Consider the following 18570-nt stretch of genomic DNA (forward strand, 5'->3'; position numbering starts at 1 on the left):
AGACTGAAAGGACAATCCTTGATTAACTACAGAAAGGGCAAGAGGAATGTTAAAACAGAACCGAACGCACCCTAGGCTGAAAACAAGAATGGGGAACTTGCGGCCCTTTAGATGTTGTTGGAATACAGCTTCTATCAGCTATGAACAGCATGGCCAATGGTCAGGGCTGGAGATGAGAATTATAGTCCCACAACACCTGGAGGGCTTCATCTCTGGCTTAAAAGCCTATGGGACAGTAATGGTTTAGAACGGGAAAAGTAGCTTCCAATATTTGTAGGACTTTATTGAAGTATTCACACTTTTTGAATATCATTACACAACCCTTGATTTCTGCTACAGCCAATGCACATGGTAATAAGGTCTCATGGTATGTTGACCCTGACTCCTTATAACAATAGCATTTATTTAGTGTCTGATTGGATTTTTTTTTATAAAAATAAAATAAAGAGACTGTATAATTAAAGACAGGCTATATTCAATCAGACTTGTAATTAGCAATCATGGATTAAGAGAAAACAGCCATTGCAGGTTCCATGGAACCTAAAGGAGTGACCTCAGTTTGTAGTCTTGATAAACATAAATGGTTTAATGAATGGTGCTGATTTGAAAGAAGGCCTCATAACCTTGAGCCCTTCATTTTGAGTATGCACCTCCAAAACATTTCCACCGTGTTTAGTGTTTTAGACAATGAAGTATCCCCATTGTCTGCAAAACAAAACATCTTCTTGTAAATTCATTTTCAGCGGTACTGAAATTCTTCAGTGTAAATTTTTGTGAAACTAATTTAAAAAGTAACCATTATCCTGGTTTTTGGAAAACAACCTTTCTCCTTTATTTATCCTTATCATAGTGAAAGAACTCAAGGTTTTTAGACTTTGCCCATTTTTGCACCTGCAGACAAACTATACAGTGGTACCTCAGGTTACATACGCTTCAGGTTACAGACTCCGCTAACCCAGAAATAGTGCTTCAGGCTAAGAACTTTGCTTCAGGATGAGAACAGAAATCGTGCTTTGGCGGCGCGGCAGCAGCTGAACGCCCCATTAGCTAAAGTGGTGCTTCAGGTTAAGAACAGTTTCAGGTTAAGAACGGACCTCCCGAACGAATTAAGTACTTAACCCGAGGTACCACTGTAATGTTGAAAGTTTCACCTCCTCTCTATTCATCCATCTTATTCATGCACCGGGCATGACTGTCATGGTTTGTAAACACACAATCTGCCCGAACCACAAGACATATATTGGAGCTGTGTGGAAGCAACCACAAATACACAGTGACAACCGCTGACATGAAGCACTGTAATTGGCAAAAAGCAATCCATTCATAGCCTGAAAGCCACAAAATTATACTGGACCAGGAGATCCTGCAGATACACTTTGTGAACGGAACAGTTAAATATCACAGGAGGCGTAGTTCTCATGGCACTGAGCTGCCAGTGCCTCAGGGGAACAGTGTGTCCTACTTCAGCTAAGCCAGAACTTTACTTGAAGGTCTGTCCAACCCAAGTCTGGTTTAAAGATAAAGAAACCTAAGAGGAGAGAGAAGATGTCTTGAAATTACGCATCAACCTAGACGGTCAATGGAGCAAGCACACAGGTCATCTCATCACAGTTTCCCCCACTGTCACAAGATAAAACTTATTTGCGCTCAGATTTTTGTTATTGACATTTCCTTGTTGATGCTGGGCATTTTGGGAACTACACTGTCCACAATGTTGCCTTGTGCATGCTTGGGAATGTCCAGGGCCTCAGACTGTGCCCAGGCTGAAATGAATCTTACCCAGATTTGTTTTACTATACAGTCATACCTCTTGTTGAGTTTGCTTCATGTTGTGACTTTTCAGGTTGCAAATGCGGCAAACCCGGAAGTGTATACTTCCAGGTTTTGCCGCATGCACAGAAGCGTTCTGCACTCTATCGTGCTCCGTGCTTGCGCAGAAGTGCTGCTCTAGTTGCGGACTTTTCAGGGTGTGAACAGCACCCCAGAACGGATCGTGTCTGCAACTAAAGGTACCACTGTATCTTAAAACACAGAGAAAGGCGAAGTTCAGTCTGAATTCATATTGTTTGTCATTACAGTGGTGCCCCGCAAGACGAATGCCTCGCAAGACGGAAAACCCGCTAGACGAAAGGGTTTTCCGTTTTTGAGCTGCTTCGCAAGACAAATTTCCCTATGGGCTTGCTTTGCAAGACGAAAACGTCTTGCGAGTGTTCCGAGTTTTTTTCGCTTCTCCCCCCCTTTTGCTAAGCCGCTAATAGCCTTTTAGCCGCTAAGCCTTTAATAGCCGCTAATCCGCTAAACCGCTAATAGCGCTAATCCTCTAAGCCGCTAATAGGGTTGCTTCGCAAGACGAAAAAACTGCTAGACGAAGAGACTCGTGGAACGGATTATTTTCGTCTTGCGAGGCACCACTGTAGTCCTTATTTATTATACAGGTTTAAAGCTGGCACCAGTTAATGTATAACTTGTTTCCATTTTACACATGCCTTTTCACTTAAAAATAACATTTCCCACCCAGCAATGTCTTATCAGTACAATGCTAGTTCTGTCCATTTACATAATACTCCCAGAATGATTTCTTGTTGTTTTTACAGTAGCACTGTGACATATGGTCCAGAAACTTTGCAAAAAGAAGTGTTTTTCTTTTGCAAAAGAAGCATTTCCTGCCAGAAGATATGCTTGTTTTTTTGTTTCGTTTCTCCTTGTGTTGTAACAGTATTACAGAAATTGTTTAGCTTTTCAAATTGTTTCATTTAATAAAAAATTAGTCTTTTCCGTTCTTCCACCAAATCATTTTCAAGATGTTCCAGAAGACAGAAGAGAAGCCACATTGGCAGAGTTTACATTATGACATCGTAACTACAAAAGATTTGAAACAAAACCATTCCTCAAGGCAGAACATTTAATTTATTTTCTTTTGAATGAGTTACTTGTTTATGAAGATTAACTAAATGGCTAAAGCTAGACCGCTGCAGCCAAGAAAAATTGATTTAGTGTAGCCTGTTTGTGTTTTCATTTTGTATTCTGTGGAATTATGTTGGTTTTAATTTATTTAGATGGGATCAAGGCTTTTTTCCATCCGGAACTTGCCGGAACTCAGTTCTAGCACTTCTCAGGTGGACACCACTGCCATTATAGGAGAACAAGGGAGGAGTTCATGGTGATTTCTGGCACCTTTCTTTCTTGAAAAATAGCATTGGATGGGTTCCTCCCCCACTCTAAAAGCATGACTGTGCTTGGGAAATAGAATACAAAATTTAGTATTTTAAACTCGCACTGTTATTTTCCAAAGAGGTTTCTATGATATATTGTCCTTTGATAGTTGCCTGAGAGAGTTGTGAGCCATGTGAACACACACAGACATGCTCACGCATACTTCACTTATGTACAAAACCATTTTGTTCCAATGAAAAGGCATTGGTTCTGTGCCAGTCGAGGGAAACGGTACGCTTCAAGATAAAGACCATGTTTAAAACCTTAGCTATGGTAAACTGAGTGAGTGATTTATAACTGTGTTTCATGAACGTTGTATTTGAGCACATGCGATTATGTGGAGTTGGACACAACAGTCCTAGTTGGAAGCTACCTAATTTTTAATGATGTATTGCATAAGGGGCTAGTGAGGAGCAGTTAAACGAAACATTCCTGGACGTGCACCTGGAGACATAACTGCTAAAAGGGATATGAATGATGAAGCGGGTATAGAGGGAAGGCAATATGAAGAGTAAGAACATCCAGCGCTCTGATTCAAACATGGCCTGTTGGATAGAACTCTCTCTAAGTAGAGTTTATAGCCAACTGTGCAATTAGCCATAATAATATCCTAGAGCAATAAATTATTGCTAGGTTACAAATATATCGAATCATTCATTCATTATTCATATAAAGAAGATCTGTAAAAAAAGTAAAAGGGTAAAGTACCCCTGGACGGTTAAGTCCAGTCAAAGGTGACTATGGGGTGCAGCTCTCATCTTGCTTTTCAGACCAAGGGAGCTGGTGTTTGTCTACAGACAGCTTTCTGGGTCATGTGGCCAGCATGACTAGACCTTTTGATGCAACGGGACACCATGACGAGTGCCAGAGCACATGGAAATGCCGTTTACCTTCCCACTGTAGCAGTACCTATTTATCTACTTTCACTGATGTGCTTTCAAACTGCTAGGTTGGCAGAAGCTGGGACAGAGCAGTGGGAGTTCACCCCATTGCAGGGATTCGAACTGCCATCAGCTAACCCAAGTAGTTTAGACCATCAATCAGTAATCTTCCCACTATTCATTCTCTTTTCACATTTCATAATGTAGCGATTAGAATATTCGAATGAGTTAAAGGAGACTGGGTTGATATCTGCACTGAGCCATGACGCTCACTAGTTTTTAGACTAGTCAGTCTCCTAGCTGAACCAAGCTCACAGGGTTGTGTGGATGAAAATGAGTAGGAAGAACATTTACACTACCATGACCTACTTGAGGAAAGGGTGGCATATACTGACATACATTTAAAAATGTTACAAACCTCTATCGTGTTATCCCTTAGTTGCCTTTAGGTAAATGTAAAGGCACCCCTGACCATTAGGTCCAGTCATGGCCGACTCTGGGGTTGCAGCGCTCATCTCACTTTACTGGCTGAGGGAGCCAGTGTACAGGTCATGTGGCCAGCATGACTAAGCTGCTTCTGGCGAACCAGAGCAGTGCACGGAAACGCCGTTTACCTTCCCGCCAGAGCGGTACCTATTTATCTACTTGCACTGGCATGCTTTCAAACTGCTAGGTTGGCAGGAGCTGGGACAGAGCAATGGGAGCTCACCCCATTGTGGGGATTCGAACCGCTGACCTTCTGATCGGCAAGTCCTAGGCTCTATGATTTAACCCACAGTGCCACCTGCGTCCCTAGTTGCCTTTACAAAATACAAAAATAAAAGCAGGCTTCTTAATTCTTTATTCCTAGGAATAATACTGTATCTCTTCTCCAACTTAAAAATGTTATTTTTAAAAAGACGTTGCAATCAGAATTGTGCATTGTACCACAAAAGTGCATGCACCATCATTGGTATATCTAATAGGTTATGGCACTTGCTGTTTCCTTCTCATTCCCATTCCTGATCATGTCTAACACTAAAATGGATTTTTTTTCACTGTAGTGGCATGCTGAGCAGCTGTTTTCAGTGAGCCTTCTGTTATAACCTAAAGATCTCGTTCCCTAAGTGGTTACACCCATTTTGAATCTATGGGCTATGATTCCCCCCCCCCCGAGTAGCATGGCACAACACTGTGCACTCAGGCTGATTCTCACCTGTCTTTTTATGTTCCAGTTACTCAGTATGGGGAGACCTTTGTGGTGTAACCCTAAGCACATTTCCTAAGAAATGTCTTTCCCTGAGTTCAGTGGTATTTCCTCTCTAGTATGTGTAGGACTCTACCTCACTGGAGGTCGACAATCAGACTGGACAGCCGTCTGTTGAAAATGCTCCAGCTTCTTGCAGAGTTTGGACCAGATGGCTGGCAAGGAACCCTCCAGTTCTAGGATGAGAAACATTGATTTACAGGAGTTGAAAGTAAGGTTCAAGCAACAGAAGTGCTAACATAAAATGAGAACTGTTTCACTGTCATTCCAGTTAACAAAACTCTCACCAGTGTGTCTTATTAAGAATTGCAGTAGGCCAAAGGGCTGGGCAGCATTAATGATGAAGATAGCAAATAGAAAATGTATATGTACTCCGTTATTTTCTGCTGAGCCTCAGCTTGTTGTTTTGGTTCCAAATAGTATACAACACTGTATCCATAAATAAGTTTGGTTTTTTAACTTCTGGTTTAGATGAATCTGATTTTTTAAAACGCATGGCTTTTGGTACAAAATGCCAAATAATTAAAACCGGTGTTCCCAGAGTGTTTCTTTTTATCTCAGCATGCAGGCGACCCACATAGGTCCGGTTGACCTTGCTGTAACCTGACTAGTTGCTTATTCTGGAGCTGTTCCGACAGGGGTCTTGTAACACATCAGCATGCTATTTTAAATGGCCCCAGATGACCAGGTCAGTTCTGGGTTGACCGGAAGACAATGTGATTCTGATCTTGTTCCCTTCTGGTTGACCTGAGAGAGGTCTAGGTCAGCTGGACCTCTTGCTCTGTTGAATCCCCCACCCCACCCCATTCATTCACAAAAGGACACAATTAATCCTGAGTGCAAACTGATTTAGCCTTGATTCTGGAGCCATTGCCTCATTAGATCTGTCTTGGATCACTTCCAGCCATTTGGTACAGGGGGTTGCCAGAGAAAAGAGATGGGTGGGGTTAGGAACACATTTATTTAGTGGTTAATTCATCAGGTTCGCTGGTAGGGATGAATGGTAACTAGCCAGCTCAGCAGGGGAGCCTCTTTGCTGTGTCGTGTGATACCTGCCTGCTTAAGTGTTTATAGCAGAATAAAGGCATGTTGTGTTACAACACTGTGTGTTTTCTAACTAGCAGTGTGCCTCCTAGCCAGTCTTAATTGGTGTCTTATGCCCAGACAGATGAAGTCTGTGTTGCCTTTCTTTCCAATGACTATGTTTGTGTGATTGTGTGTGTCCTAAATTAAACTTGTGTACGCTTTCAGAAAACACTTGAAAAGTTAAATTCATACAGAAGCCCTTTCTTCCAATTTTAAATGAAGTGGGCTATTGTGAAGGCTCTCTCCTGGGGCCACTTAAATAACAAATTAATATTTGTATACTGTGCAAGCAGGCAAGATTACGTTGAGAAGGGGGTGGGGTCGAGAAAACAAAGCACAAGTTCCAGTTAAGAGGAGGACTAATTGCCTACCCAAGATGTTAATAAAGTCTCTCAAAAGTGACCTTTTTTAATGGCTCCTCCTTTGATCAGAGTACTTGCATGGTCCGCATCAGTGAAACATCTGAGCATCTGGCAATCATTAGTGTACTCTTATCTCCCCCCCCCCCATGCACCTTCCCCATATCCCTGTGAGGTATGGAAGTACAGTTATGTCATTTTACAGACAGCGATCTGAAGCAAAGATTATGTTAAGGCCATGTTGCAATTCTATATTTGAGCCAGCAGTAGATAGCAGACGTGGATGTTTCATATGTTCACAAGCAAACTTGTTTCTTTCTGGAAACGGGCATCTCTTGTGCAACACTGTCCACCAATTAAAACATTTTTAGTTGATTACTCATCTCTCCCTTTTAACTAATTACTCAGCCACTAAATCAGTAGCATTTGGATACATTTGTATATGACAAGGGTGAGCTGGGGAGTCCTGAGTCCAAATGGCAACTGAGCCACAAACTTACCAAGCCTCTGACCCCCTTTTGTAAGTCCAGTTTAAAGGCAAAGAACCATGAGAAAGAAGAGCAGCTGCCCATTGGCAAGAGCACCTGGGCACCAGACTAAGCAGGCACCCAGGACATCTGGTCATATGCTCCCATGATATGGTGAGATGTATTTATAATCAAATTATAGTAAAAAGGGTAAAGGGACCCCTGACCATTAGCTCCAGTCGTGGCTGACTCTGGGGTTGCGGCACTCATCTTGCTTTATTGGCCGAGGGAGCGGGTGTACAGCTTCCAGGTCATGTGGCCAGCATGACTAAGCCGCTTCTGGCGAAACAGAGCAGCGCACGGAAGCGCCGTTTTACCTTTCCGCTGGAGCGGTACCTATTTATCTACTTGCACTTTGCCATGCTTTCGAACTGCTAGGTTGGCAGGAGCAGGGACCGAGCAACGGGAGCTCACCCCATTGTAGGGATTCGAACCTCCGACCTTCTGATCGGTTTAACCCACAGTGCCACCCGCGTCCCATCCAAATTATAGTAGCAATTTCTAAATTTGCACCTATACATATAAATTAGCACATGCCAATATAATACAAATCTAGGACCTTTTTATGTCCTGTTTTTTGGTGTATGTGATGCAGTTCTTCGTTTTGAATGTAGAATCAGGGGCCACCCTATTTGTAACAAGAAAATAAAAATTCTAGCTTACCATACAGGACTTTTGTAAGGACTACTGAAATAATGCACTTGAAGTGTTCTAAGCGTTTGAAATGAGCTATATTAGTGCGGAGAGACTCCAGGCTAGTTGGATCTCCTTTTTTCTTTTTCTCTTTAAAAACTAGCTGGGAAAAGGTGTGTGGTTGTTGTTAAACAAATGGAAATAAGAAACCATTGCTGATCCACTGTAAATAACCCAGAGGTCTACTAGTAGATCCCAATCCACTGTCTCCCCCTCCCTAAGCTATATAAATACTGTGCTATTATTATGTTATTCAGTAACGCTTCCTTTAAACTCTTTAATAGACTGCTTTGACTTCCCTTTATTTGTATATTCCTTTAAACCCATGTCACACATGAGCAACAAACTAGCAGCTAAAACTCCTAGGAGTAAGTAGACAGATGTCTAAAATATGACACAGGTAAGCTTTGATTTGAATAATGCCACGGCTTAGTCATTTTGGATGGATGCCAGAAACGTTTCTGTCTTTAAACACTTTCAGTACTCTTTAGTCTGAACAGTTTTTGACACTGTCCACAGTGACTTCCATGAGGTTAGCAAATAATGGCAAATGTGGCGGAGTATAGTAGGTTTCTTACTATGACAACCAAATGATCACCATGGACTATGCCTGCCACTCTCTTGTGTGGTGGCGTGAAATGAGTGCAGACTTAAATCTCAGGTCAGAGAACTTTGAGTGCCTTCTTTTGCAGAGTTTTTCCACATTAGGCATTTAGTGTGTAATTTCCATGCTTTGTTCACTTACATTTTTCAGAGCATCCATACAATACTGTCATCCTGCATTTTCCCTGTAGTTCTGTCTTTTCACAGACCATAGAAAAGCCCACTTTTCTTCTTCTTTATATGATCAGCACAATCTCCACAATTACAGATGCTTTTAGCACTGCTCATCTATCTTTTTAAAGGAATGGGGGTTCAACATGTACAAGGAAGTATCAAAGAGGTGAATCTACCACACCTCAGCACACATTCATTATAACCCTTTTCCATTGTGATCTTTTATCACTTTATTCATTTTAATTATCTTTTAAGGACTGCTAAAAACCTATTTGGGATATATCTATATCAATTAAATGGAAGAATGTTATAGCGCTATCCAGCGGAGAGTGGTCCATTAGGGCTAATGCCCCACCATCCTCAGTCTGTCAGCCAGCCGTCATCTGCCTGCCTTCCAGGGGGGATGGCACTGGCTGCCGGGTTCCTCTTCCTTATTCTGAGTTGCTGTTAAAGAATTCAGCAGGTTAGGAGGATGGGGGCAAACCTAGAATCAGGTGGTTCCACCTGTAATTGGCTCTCACTCCACACATGTATTACACTACAGTGGTACCTCAGGTTACAGATGCTTCAGGTTACATACCTTCAGGTTACAGACTCCGCTAACCCAGAAATAGTACCTCGGGTTAAGAACTTTGCTTCAGGATGAGAACAGAAATCATGCTCCGGTGGCGCGGTGGCAGCGGGAGGCCCCATTAGTTAAAGTGGTACCTCAGGTTAAGAACTGTTTCAGTTTAAGAATGGACCTCCAGAACGAAATAAGTTCTTAACCAGAGGTACCACTGTATAACGCTATTTAAAAAAGAAAAGTGGAAAAGCTCATTTCTGATCACCACCATTTTTAGCATCACCACTAATAGCAGTGTCAGCGACTGAGAAGGGTGTTTTTCCCAACTTTCTTTTTTAAATTTTGTTAGGAATCTTGGGAAACCAATTAATATTAGTGCTATAAGTCACTAATAAGGAGGCAGCCCAGGGTATTATTCCTCCATACACTCCTCTGCTGTGGGAGTAACCAAACCTGGCATACAGACTGATTGCCTCTTAAAGCCGAAGTCCGACTTTGCCAGTAATGCTTCTTTTCTTCTGTAATCCTGGTCTAAGGACTCATCTTGACCATGCTGGTACCGTTGAAGCACTGTAGTGTTAATTACAGCACATAACATGTTTTGGGTCGCCTTATGATGCATGCAAACATACAGAACAGAACAGGAGAAGTGTTGGCTTTCCCTAAGCTCTTTTCATATGAAGCAATTGCCTTTCCCTTGAGACCTGGGCTAAGTGAACATTTCATATAATTAAAGGGGGGGAATGATGTTTCAATACAGCTTTACAAACAGCAGGCAGTGAGTCTGCTTTCCCCTTTATCTGCAGCATTGGAAATGCCTCTTACAAGTCACTCGTGCCAATCATCTCCCTGCACTTCTTAACCTCTGGAGAGGCTATTACTAAGACTTCTATTGAAGAGAATGGGCATGAATGTTTACCTGAAAGAAAGAAAGAAAAAGAAACCCCAGCATTTCTGAGCCAGAAGAGCCTCAGGTGTAAACTGCACAGCTTGTGAAGTATGCAGCTAGTGTCTGAAAAAAAATCAAAATCCAGATCAAGGTTTAACAAATTGTACGCTGCCATACTGTATGTAAACAATCGTGTTTGGGTTGGAATGTGATCAAAGTGCTCGCACTCTGAAATGCCTGAAAAATGAGCAGGTCAATGCCTGGAAAACGTAAAACGCCTAAATGAAAATTTTGTTTTGGAGAGTGATTAGCAGCTGGCCTTTTCCCAAGCCCCACCTGCTCTGCTGCGTTTCTGACTGAAATGTCAGGCAAGAAATGGGACCACCGCCAATAAGTAGCAGTCTGTGTTTTCGAAACTCAACAATACTAACATTTACACAAGGAGGGAGGATTCTGATTTAAAATAATTAAGAGCCCGGATACAAAAGTTACTGTCAATCTTTACTCCAACTCCTTCACGTTGGGCACTTTTTGATGTGACATATTATTGTGTTCCTTTACTTTTGCTGTCGGCAACATTTTGCAAAAACAAAACCCCAACCCCAAACCAATCCCACTATATCCCCTCCGCGAAAAAAAAGTTGTATTCTACTGCATGCTTCAAGAAACCTCATGGCTTCAAAAAGCTGGCTTTTTAATGAACATATTCAGTGTGATGGCACCTTAAAGAACACACCACAGCTCTAACTCTACAAACCATGGAAAATCTGAGCTAGTCTTCCAGATTCCGTGGCGACAATCTCCATCTTCTAAACCACAGCAGGCCTCATTGTTAACTAATCCTTGGTTAATGCAGTATTGTGATTACATCTGTGGTGAACCTTTTGGCTTTTCTGCTGGATGCTAATAAACATTCTTCTTGTTTGCAGCCATTATTCTGATAGCTAATGAAATGCAGTGATTAGAATCACTCATCCCACATCTATGTTAGAAACAGTAAATTATGTGCAAAAGAAACCTCTTCCTCAATGCTCTTACTGCAGCATATTCTCCGTAGCCTAAACAAGAAGTTTCTAGGAAATGCTTATGCCTGTATTTTAGCAATGTCCAGTGGGAAGAAGTTTCACAAAAGTGCAACAGATCCTGCAAGACATTTTCACACATTACAGAAACAAAAGGAGTCCTGCATTTCCACTGCAGGTTAGCCTTGTCTGTTTTGTAATGCTGGAAAGACATCAATGTGTCTTCAGGGAAGGCTGGTCTATTAGGGCAAGTGCCCCACCAACCCCATTTGGCACTCCACCAGCCCCCACCTGCCTGTTTTCTTACAACCCACCCAGGGGTTAGCTATGTGTGTGTCGGATTCCTCCTCCTTAGCCTCCCTGTAGAACTGAGCAGGGAGGAAGATGGAGGCAACACTAGAATTAGTTGGCTTTGCCTGTCATTGGTTCAGACTCCACCTCTGATTGGCCTCTGTGTCTTCTGGACCACCAGTCCCAAGAGGCACAAGCCGGCACAGTGAATTTATGACCAGGAATCACTGCCTCTGAATGTAAGCTACAAGGGAACAACAGCCATTCAATTAAAAATATTGTTTCACAACATTGCACAGGGTCATATTAAAATATTTGGCTTTCTATAATGGATATTTCCATCTATGTTTATGATCAGAGGAGAATTGAAATGGAAAACATATATTTGAACCAGTACAATTGTCTATCTATCTATTGTGTGATTTCAAATAAAGTACATGATTTAGACCTGGGATACATTACATGGTAGGTATGTTTCAATATCAACTCTCCACAAATTCAGGCTTCAGTCCATGTTGTAAGCAGTGGAAAAATGTGTTAAATTGCTCAGTGTACCCTAGGTAGACAAATGTCCAAACAGGCAAGATAATGAAAATTCAAGAGGAAATCCAGTTAAGCTCCTGTTAAGTTCTCCTTTGGCTGGAGAACACGATGGAGCCATGACCATGATCAACTAGTATTTCTGTGAATCTGTTTCTAACCTTATCTGGAATAACTTTATGTGGTTAGAAACAATAAATCTTTGGAAGTACATTCAAATATAATCATGTGTGCAGTGCTTTTTTCTTAAAAAATGTTTAAGGGTACTCTCATTTTCTTACTCATATTGAAATACTGCCTTTCAATGAGGCCACACTTAGATTCACAAAATGTTTAGGGGTATGTGTATCCCTGCATCCCCCTGAATAAAGCACTGCATGTGTGAGATAATAATGTACTGGAAATTTTTTAATGAAAGTTAGGAATATGATATATACAATGTGGTGTCTGCACGACACAGATGTGTGTTACAACCAGTTTGTAGTTTTCTCTCTATCCTACACACTCCCACACACAAACTGTGCAATGCTGTTACTTTTGTCTAGATTTCTTGTGTGAAACTTTAGGTAAGTCAGTTGTATATTTTTCAGTAGATCTAACCTTGAACACTATTTCAGAAAATGCAGTACTAACATACAACTGGAGGAGACTTTAGCAGCCTCTATCTTAACTCAGCTGTCAAAAAGATAAATTTTCCTCATTCCAAAATCTCTTTTATCATTTATCACTTCGATATTCTCAGCTCACGTTACCTACAAACAGAACTATGTATGATAAGAGTATATTTGTTGAATTGCTATTGGGGATATTTCTAGAGAAAAATAACTGAATGTTGCCAATATTCATTTATCTTTAAAATACCATTTAAGAGAGAGAGAGAAATGCAAGAAATCTTAGGATAGGGAAAGCCACAGAGAACTTGGTGAAGTTCATCCCCTGTGGTGAATATCCAGAGGGGACAGTTGGGCTAGTCTGCTGTGAAAACAGCAAAGCGTCATAAAGACTAAGAAATTGTGTAATAAGCTATTGTGGACTTGAGTCCACTTTTCCAGTGTCATCCACAGTTGGTTTAAATATGGGTGTTAGCTTTTACCTTAGTTTTGTGGCAACTTTGATTGATTTTCAGAAGAGGGTGCTAAAAGTCTCTGCTCTCTATTCTTATGGCTTTTTATCATAAATATTGACTTGGACCAAACTGTCCTTCAGATAGAGGTCACCTTCAAATAAAGCACTGTCTCCCTCTATGACAGAGAACACATGGCCCCTACATGAAATAATCTTCAACCTGTGGGCTGATTGTGGTCACAGCAGGAATTAGTGAATTATACTTAATACTAATTCATGCACAAGACCAGATGAAGGTCAAGACAGTCCTGCTTTGTAGAAGAGGGGTTAGAAATTTCATAATATGAAAAGGGCACAATCCTTTCCCCAGTTCCTGACATTTATGAGTTGTAATCAAAGGTTATAGGCTAAAAAATACCAGTGTGCCAAAGGTATAAACATTGTACAGTGACACTATGGCCAAGACCCAGAAAGAGCAGTTGGTATATGGAAATGATTCCTCTCTCCCCAAATCTGTTTTGGAAGCCCCAGAACAAGCCATAGCTCATTATTTTAGACACCATAAAGTAATCAAATACTTTAACCTCCTTACAACCTAACCCATAACATCAGATTTTTGTCTTGTGTGCCAAACATTATGTTATCTTTAGTGCTGGTGTGGAAGCTGCTGCTTCATTCCTTCCCACATTGCTTAGAAAATCTCTGAGGTGATGTCGTAGGATTCTGTCATTCCTTCCCACAACAGTTTCACACCTAATAGGAAGGAGCCATGACGTGAGCTCTACCACATGACCTATATATGGGGATGTTACTTAGCTGTGTGGTAAGGACAGCTCTGCAACAGCTCCTAAGCCAATATCAGGAAGGGCCAAAGTTTTGGAAATGTAGAATGTGTTTTGGGACTCTGCGAAGTAAAGGTCTTCTGCAGTTGTGGAAATATCATTCCAGGGGTCCTTGTTTGCTTGAACTTGACATACAGAATAAAGAATTCTTGCTAGTGAATTATTCCAGGGCATGAGGAGGAGGCAGTTTATTAGGTATGTTACCTTCTTGATGTTCAAAAGATCTCATGCATCCATGCTTCTTTTGTAGACTGCTCTAGAGGATTGTTATTCCTCCTAGTATTATCTGATGCACAGCTGAGCTTTGCCACTGGGCTCCCTTTAAAGCAAATGGCATAAAATTCACACTGCATATGGACTGTTGCTTTGTTCTTAGTCAACTAGAAAAAGTTTTTCTAAACCTCTTATATGTCTTGGCAACTCAGTTTTGTACAGACCTTTAAATGGTTGGGGGTATTTTGGTGGCCAGTGCTTTAATGAATGGACTTGGTTGCACCAACTTTTATAGTACTGTATACACACTTTAAGAATCAATGACGTTAGGAAAGTTAAGTTGAGAAAATAAAATGTGCATGTACTTCCAAAGTGGGAGTATTTAAAACTTTGTTCAGAGCTGCATAGTTTTGGCAGGCTGCCTGAATTAACTGTAAGAACTTCCTTTGAAGCCTCAGAACAGAAGCTCAGCGACAACTCCATAGAAAGAACGGCTGAATTTAATGTAACATGGAGAGGCAAGCTCAAAACAGAAAAAAGCAGCACCTTTACATTTCTGTCAAAAAAAGAAGTGACAAAGGGAGAAAAAAGTCTGAATTAAAGTGTTGTAATTTCACAATTTACTGCCACAGAGATTGCATTTTTTAGTCCCTGCCAATCACAGATCTGAGGGGAACAATTTGTCTGTATTGTTCATTTCATGTCATCAGTCCCCTTTTCTGTATCACACATCAATCAACATGTCCTTTCATTTCCATCATATGGTATCATTCAGTGTTCGTTTCTTCCCATTTTCTGCCAAGTGATTTTACTGTGCTATAGCTCACAGCAGAAGATTAGGAGCAACTCATTTTGGTGCATACGTCTTTACACTAGAAAACTCACAGATACTATTAAAACTTCCATGCATAAATGGAACCTTAGTACAGTAAGCACTGATTTACTTTTGGTATAGGGGGGGTGGAAAGACATCTAAAGTGTGTGTGTGTGTGTGTAGCTTTATGGAGAAGCACACTTATTCTTTGTTCCATAAAATTGTGGGATTTATTTTTCCTAGACCCATCAGACCCACCAACCATAACAAAGTACATGAGAAATACATTTGAAAAATAAAGAACTCTGAGCTGAGTACGCCAACTTGCCCCAGCTATTGAGCAGCCCGGGGCTGCATGTCATAAGCATGCCATGCTCCCCAGTCAGGTATTTTTTTCCCAATCCCTAGGTGCTTGTGAGGTAGAGCTGCCATGTGTCTGGAATTTCCTGGATATAGCCGGGTTTGGGCTGTTATAAACAGTGTCCAGGCTGAAATCGCTTAAATGTCCGGGGAAAGCCAGACGTACGGCAACCAATGTTGGCACTCTAGATTTTGGTGAATTTTCTTTTAAAATAGCTCAAAAACTTCAATTATTTTTGAGTTTTTGCAAGAAAAAGCTCAACAACACTGGGCAAAACTCAGTAACTTTGGTGTCTGGATTTACACTTCTTGAAATATGGCAACCCTATGTGAGGACATATCCAAGGGCACAGGATTTTGTGGACCTGGCTTTCCATGGGTTCACCCCCAGAGGCCTTTTTTGTGACCAAGGGAACCTCTGCAGCTTCCCTTGCTCTGCCATGAGTGCTCCAATGGCGGCAGAGGGGAAAAGCAAGTGTGTGCATGGCATGTTGGGGGCAGATTGAGAGAAGTCAAAGCTGTCCTGTTTTCTGTGACCCCTCTGACAACAGGCCCACTCTGGAGCTGGTGTACTGCCACGGGTTGGCCCTTACCTGCCTTCGTTGGTCTGCCCTGTCTCAGACGTGAGCTAATAGCATTTTCTAGAACAGCAAAATCCTCCCCATTACTTGATATTATGATCATGTCATTACACTGTATGTAAGCTATTTTGTACCTGTAGGAACAGCGCATTGTCAGGAGCATCTTGAAGAGCACATGGTGCCTCTGAATTGATGCAGACATCACCATCAGTGCAAATTTCCCAAGTCTAGACAAGCCCTCAGGTTGTTTCAATGCACTGCAATTTCTCTGTGGAAAATCTCCCTTCACTGTCAGACACCCATTGTACAGGAGACATTCAGTCTGCAAATTATCTGTTTCCCCTCGAAACCATTGCACCGCAAAACAGTGTGACAACAACCAGATAGCCTGACAGGGTTTTGCTCTCTGTGTTCGTTAACTGATGGAGGTTGTGTTTGGTCAGATGCTGTTTATTGTCACTGGATTGCTCTGGCTATGGGAACGGAAGGTTACAGGCTGTATTTTATGAGGCTCAGCATGGGTTGTGTTGCATGCATGTATGTGTGTAATACAGAATATATCTTCTTTCTTTCTTTTTTCCTAGTAAAACTTGGGTTTGCTGTTTCCTAAGGAAGCACTATGCCATTTAAAAATTCCCTTTAAAACATGTTTACAACCACTCCTTTGCTCTGTTTCAATAGTCATGAAATGAACACAGTCAATATTTTCAACAAAACAAAACAAAACAAAACAAAACAAAACAAAACAAAACAAACACTGGACTTTCTTTTAATCAAGATGATTCATTAACAGGTGGTTGTGAAGTGGGATCAGGTTTGCATTAAGATCTGTAGGGTAGCAAATTTCCAAACAATACAAAGGCTAAGATCCATAGAGCACTTACACCAAGACGGTCCTGCTGAATTTAATGGAACTATTTCACGTGGCTGCCTCAATCATTAATTAAAAGCTTTGGGGCCACATAGCTAGTACAGTTGCTGTTAAGTTGTGGGTGAACATATCAGACGACACAGCTATTCTTCAAACCACTCTTGTTTATTCACAGGCCAGGACAGATCTGAACTGAAGGGCTCCGTCAGTCTTCTTATATAGAGCTCCAGTACCACGTTACTGTAACAACTTTCTAAAACTATCCAATCACTGAACATCACTTTCGATCCTTCATTTGCATAACTATATACAGTATCCATCCAATTACTGAACGTCACTTTCGATCCTTTATTTGCATAACTATCTACAGTATCCATCCAATCACTGAACGTCACTTTCGATCCTTTATTTGCATAACTATCTACAGTATCCCCCTGCTGGCCCAGGGTGAGAACTTCAATACATAACAGTTGCTGCTATTGTTTTCTAGAGCATCATCTATGTGTTGCTTTAAGGCACGGGTGTCAAACACAAGGCCCGCGGGCCGAATCCGGCCCGCCAGACCTCGTCATGTGGCCCGTGTAGCCAGCAATTCCTGGAGTCCGTAAGGGCCGCCCCCCTTCCTCCGCAAGCCCTTTTATCAATGACAAAGGCAGGAACGCTCCTTCCGCGCCTATCCGGCTCTGCAAAAGGCAACCCTTTCACGCGCTTGATTTGCAACCCAAGCCAGCCGCGCGGTGCCCTTTTCGATTTCTCCCTCTCCTCCTCGCCAAGCCCCGAATCGAGCCCGCCCTCCGCTGTCAAGGCCTGTCTGGCTCGCAGTACCCATTGCGGTGCTTGCTTCTGGGAAATGCGGACTGCTTCCCGGCTCTCCGCCCTCGCTTTGCCCGCTTGGACGGAGCAAAGCACACGACACCGGCTGCGCCATCGCGGGGTCCGCGCGCGTAAGAGCCGCCGCTGCGCGCGAGGCTAGGGATCCTTCTCTCTCTCCCTCCCTCGGTTCACCTTTGGCCCTGATCGGAGAGGCCTGATCCCGCTCGCTCTTCCCTCTTGCACGGGTGACTCGCCCGCCGCTGCCGCCTCCTCCTCCTCTCCTCCCAGAAAGGCAGGCTGGATGCGGGACGGTCGCCTCACCTTTGAAGTCCTGCACATTTTCTGCAGTGTGTACAAACACCGAGGTCTAGCCGCAAAGTTAGCAAGCCTAGGCCCTTATTAAGGTGGGCTGGAGGAGGGTTGGCTCGGAAAGCCGCGCGGGTCGCTCTGTGCGCGCCCCCCTTCAAGCAACCCACGCGCGACGGGTGCTGGCTGAGCAAGGTCGCTGCTGCAAAAAATAAAGAGAGCACGAAAGCAAAACCCGCGCGCCAGGGGAAGCTTGGCCGGAGGAAGCCAAGCAGCGGCGGACACATAGTCCTACAGATACAACCGGCCCTTTGAGGGTGACCAAACTGCTGGTGCGGCCCCCAATGAATTTGAGTTTGACACCCCTGCTTTAAGGTAACATCAACAAAAAAGCGAGATCCACCCTGAGTGATTTGCAAACTAATTCTGATGGCAAGTGAACAAATGAAGGAATGGAATGGAATGGAATGGAATGGAAAGGAAAGGAAAAAAGAAAAAAGAAAAAAAAGGGAGTGGTACAGTTAGAATGGGATGGGTATTTGCAAATTACTTTATAGATAACTCACAAATAGATCCCTATTTAGATACAAAAATGAACTGTGTTTGGAGCAGATTT

At 42.3% G+C, this 18570-nt stretch overlaps 1 protein-coding gene across 4 annotated transcripts in view; it reads left to right on the forward strand.

Moving 5' to 3' along the window:
- KIF26B (kinesin family member 26B) overlaps positions 1-18570 on the forward strand; it is a 296108-nt gene that overhangs the window by 39921 nt on the left and 237617 nt on the right. The gene's annotated exons all lie outside the window — the stretch shown is intronic.

The sequence above is a fragment of the Podarcis liolepis genome, assembly GCF_965112155.1.
Source record: "Podarcis liolepis genome assembly, chromosome: 3".
Lineage (NCBI taxonomy): Eukaryota > Metazoa > Chordata > Lepidosauria > Squamata > Lacertidae > Podarcis > Podarcis liolepis.